Raw genomic sequence first — 5002 nt, forward strand, 5'->3', positions numbered from 1 at the left:
CTACACATGATCAGTGAGCAACCAGACAGGTACATTTTAATGTGGGTGATTATAGGGACCCTCAGGTCTGCTGCTTTATCACTAAACTGTCAAGTAAATCTGTCGAGATTTTCTTCACACGAGGAAGCTGCCAGACCCAGGAGCTGGCCCGAGGGCCATGAGAAAGCTACATTGTGCTCCTTCATTCCTAAAAAGTAACAGAAGGTGTAAAATGTTGAATATTTGGAGAAGAGGAGAGGAGTTATTGATCAAAAGGTACATGGCTGCACCTTCTGGAATCTCAGGCTGAAACTGAATCGCCTTGAGGGAATGAGCATGAGGATGCCATTTATCAGTACGATCAAGTGATTATGTCTGTTACAAGTTACCACTTGTGTTAACTTGTCAATGCCAAGAACTGTTTTGTAGAGGCTTACACAAACATGATACTAGTGTCTGCTTGCCTTTTATCTAATAGTTTCTAGGCAAAGTCACGACCAGGCGAATAGACTAAAACTCTGAATGTACAAACTGGATGTTCTTGAGTAACAAGCTTGGGGACCTCGACATCCAAAGCCAGGCGTAAGTGCAAAGCGTTTTTCTGGGTGACTTTTTTTTATTCAGACCTATTATTTAAGGAGGGTGGGTGTCAGATCCTGTACTTATTGTGAACGTATGGATGGTGTTTTGTGGCTGTACGAATAAACTTGTCTTTTGCATCCACTACTCCTTTCTCCTGTTCCTCACACTCCTATTAGATTTAACCACTGGAGAAAAAGTGAAGAGAAAAGTGATTTGAATCTTTTAACGCAGTAAATGTAAACATGTAGGGGACCTTCCCAAGATTGTGTATTGCATGTGAAGCAAGTGAAATGCAGAATATGGGGGACGAGTGAGCTGTTTCTGTTGTTTTGCTGTGCTCATAAACAATCTAAAAGTTACATGTAATGTGAGTTTTGTGACCTACAAAGGTGATTATTATGGCAGTATGGAAACTAATGCCATGCAAAAGGTGCATCCTTAGACACTAGAGACAAGCAAAAAGCTAACAGCATATTAAATGTATTTATTCTTCTTTACCCTCATGTATTTGCTACTATTAGGTGAACTGGAGTGAATTCACACTGGTTAATGGAGCCACCACACCCTTACACTGCTCAGCTTGATGGAACAACATAGGGCGTGGGGGATTACTAAGCCAGAAAAGGTGAAAATGTTTCACAGACATCCATTAGTTTGTTCACACAGTATCTGATGAACTCGTAGTAGTACAGTAGCAAAGACAAGGACTCTCACTCAAAAACTGACTTCTAATTTATGAAGGTGATCCCTTCACATGTTCTTCTTCACAATCAGCCTACATATAAATTTAGTCTTGTTTTTTTATGTTGCAATGTAGCAGCAAATAAAAGAGAGAGAAGGACATTTTTTGAACTGTAGCACATGTTCGAACTGTGATACCCATGAATAACCGGTTTCTTGCAGATAAGGGAACTGCCCAGGCATCAACTCTCTGAACTGCAGATGCCTTCGAAGAGCAAGATGGTATCATCCTGTCTTTGTGTTTCTTTTCAAAAAAGGTCAGTAATCACTAAAAGATTTTAGACAAAGGTGATTCACAGTCATGGTGCCAGTTTTTGCTTTAAAGATACAATAACACTACTTGGGATTTTGTTGGGTGATCCAAGTCTCCCAAGGTCCTCCCAGCTCAGTGTTGGCTCAATGTAATTCCACAACCCCAGTGCAAAACATCAGCAGTGCAGTGGGAGAATATTGTGGGACTTTGTGGGGCACTATGCGGTATCAAAATATCAACACCCGCTGCTGATTACTGGAGCTCTGCCAACCTTAAAAGTCTTTGCAGTATTTTGCCAGTGCGTTTCCTGGTTAGAGGATAAGAGCCTGGTTTTAGTTGCCAAGACATTCGGGGAACTGAACAGGAGTATCTGAGCCTGTATAGTTTACTTAAAGGAAACATTCAGGAGAAAACCCGTGATGGATAATAATAATAATGAATACTTTATTGATCCCCTTGGGGAAATTGTGGTTGGACAGCTGCCAGACAGAACATATCGGCACTACTACAGTGTTTCAGTGTCTTGTCCAAGGACACCTCAGCAGGTAGCCAGGAGGAACCGGGAATCGAACCACTCACCCTGGGGAGCATCTGTGACCTAACAAGCTTCCTGCTAGTGACAATATCACTGCAACAAAAAGATAAAAAAAAGTTTCCACAATGAAAGTATTAGGGCTCAGGTCTTAAGGTTCTATTTTAATGACATCCTATTTTACAAAATCCAGAAACCCATATGTGTGTATGTGAATGATGAGTTAATAAATGGATCATAAACTGCCTATAGCAATTCACAAATCAGTCTGTTGTAATATTCGTTACAGAATAAAGGTGAGGATCATGCCATACATTGCAGGTAAAGTGAAACCTACTACTAATACTGTAAAAATGTTAACTGGAATATTTTGCACAGTATTATAATGGAAAATGTTTTTAGCTCACTGACATATTAAAACACTAATAACACACTACTTGATATTCGGAGTTAGCTGTTAAAAATATTCCCAAATCCTTTTTAATGTCAGTGTTTGAGGGATATGCTCTTGCTATATACTCTTGCTCCCTCTTCTGGCCACACGCTTGCCTTCATTATGATTCCCACTTTATTACAAAACAAGGTGATTAAAAAGTAGAGAAACTGAAGTGCCACAGCTTTCTCACAATGTGTTTTTTATATATATATTTATGGATCAGGATCTGTGCAGTTTCTTTTCTGTCATGGTTCCTGTTTCCCCCTTTGTGTCTGTTTTTCTGGTCTAGTGTTATAGAAGAGGGACTTTCCCTAAATGATTTCATTATAGCTACCAATGACAACATGAAAAGAATCTTAACTTGATGAGACACTTTAATTCTTTATAAGTAGCGATACATACATGGACATTGAATGGCTTGGTGTTCTTTGCAAAAAAATTATGGCATTTAGTGGGTCACACTTCATCACGAAAAGTGAGATGTGAAGAAGAATCAAATTTGTTTCAACTAAAACTCTGGATAAACTCATAACAGCAAGTTTGTTTTATAGTCAAAAATCATGCACAAGCAGAGCTATTTACAAAAGGAGACTGTTCTTCTGTAAACATCATGTAGTTAGCCATCCACAGTTAACCCTGCAGTTTATCAGAAATTAGAGCCAAAGTTTGCCTCAGGTGTTTTTTCTTCTCCTTTAAGTAGCACTCAAGGTTTCGGGCTTCTTTTAGTATTCCCTCCAGCTCCTTCATCTGGGAGCTGTCAGCTGCAGCTTTCTCACTGCAACAAACCAGAAATACAAACATTCAAGAGTAAAAGCAAGCAAGTACATAAGCAAGAAATATAACAGGTGGTCAGCTGTGTCAAAACAGGCACAATGAATGCTGAAAACTTATCATTATAAAGCTCAGCCTGGTGGGTGGGTTCAGTGATGAGCATGAGGGAAATCATTTTGTAGCAGCAGAGTTCAACTAACACTGGTGCATTGTCACATTCTCACAACTTTGTTACTTGCACATTTTGCACACTTGGTTAGCATTAATCTGAAAGCACAGGTGAGGCAGGCTGTGTTCACTAGTTTGCAAGAAATCCTCAAGTTTGTAACGAACCCAAACATAGCTGTGGAAGTATAAACCTACCTTAACACTTCAGCAAATTTTATAAACAGCATGCTGACCTCCCTGTTTGCACCTGTAACAAATACTGCAAGTGTCACTTAACAGTGTAAAATATGAACAAAAGAAAAATGGATATATGTAGCTAATAATTATAAGTCTAGACACTGACTTCTAGACTTCTAGAGTACTTCAATGAGTGCAGTGAAGCACCACTAACGCAGTAATCTAGATCATGGGTCACCTCAGTTTAACTTCATAAGACCTCTTGTTGCTAGCAGCATAGAAACACATTGTTACTTCATGTGTTCTAAACTGCAGTAAAAACCTAGTGATGCTGACAGTGTGACATTGTGTACCTGTAGTTGTAGCCTCAAATAAATCTCCTGACTCCAGCATGGATGGTTTAGAGGGAGTTTTCTTCTTCTTTGGTGGAGATTTGTCTCGGTTAACAAGTGAACTCTCCATCTATTGTGTTGGAAAGATAGCAATAAATATGCAAAAAACAACTCTACTACCTCAAATCTGAGTAGCAGAAAAGTATTAAAATACTATTCAATTTCCAGCATGAGTGATTCTTTAACCGTTTACTGTTTACTAGTTTATTCCGCTCTAGAATTGGACTTTTAAACACACTGAGCAGGTAAGACTTCTTTCTGTGTCTACAGTATTTAGAGGACATCACTTACTATAAACTGCAGCGATTGATGTCTCCTTGCAACAAGAGGCAAAATTTAGAATACAAGGAGACTTCAAATTTTGTTTAAAGAACCATCATGCATCCATTTTCCTAACCGCTTGTCCTCTTAAGGGTCACAGAGTGCTGAAGTCTATCCCAGCTGTCATTGGGCAAGTGGAAGGATACACCCTAGACAGGCCACCAGTCTATCACAGGACTGACATACAGAGACAGACAAACATTCACATCTATGGACAATTTAGAGTCACCAATTAACCCTAACATGCATGTTGTTGGACAGAGTACCCAGCAAGAACCCACGCATACACAGGAGGAACATCCAAACAGCTCACAGAAAGGCACCTGGCCGGACCATGATTTCAAACCTGGGTCCTTGCTGTGAGGTAACAATGCTAACCACTACACAACTGTGCCACCCTATAGAACCTAAATATTGAAATTATTTTGTTGTGAGTGCTTTGAGTCAGGAGAAACAGGAGGCTGCCAGCAGCTATTCTTACCTGATGGGATGTTGTCTGTACAGACCCAGGCCCTTTGTTGATGTTCCCTGCCCTCTTACTTAATGCTGGTTTCAGAGTTTCTGCCAGTAGCGTTGCTTCTTTCATCGTGTTGTAATGTTACTGCAAACATGCAACTGAATTAAACTTGAATAAACTTGTTCCAAATGTA

General features: G+C 39.7%; 1 long non-coding RNA gene across 1 annotated transcript; it reads left to right on the forward strand.

Moving 5' to 3' along the window:
* The first annotated feature begins 270 nt into the window (after positions 1-270).
* Positions 271-5002, forward strand: LOC113149189. Its single transcript, XR_003297562.1, has 5 exons — positions 271-561; positions 1083-1186; positions 1465-1559; positions 2377-2408; positions 4614-5002. It is a non-coding gene; the product is annotated as an uncharacterized LOC113149189 (long non-coding RNA).

Source organism: Anabas testudineus, chromosome 13, assembly GCF_900324465.2.
Source record: "Anabas testudineus chromosome 13, fAnaTes1.2, whole genome shotgun sequence".
Lineage (NCBI taxonomy): Eukaryota > Metazoa > Chordata > Actinopteri > Anabantiformes > Anabantidae > Anabas > Anabas testudineus.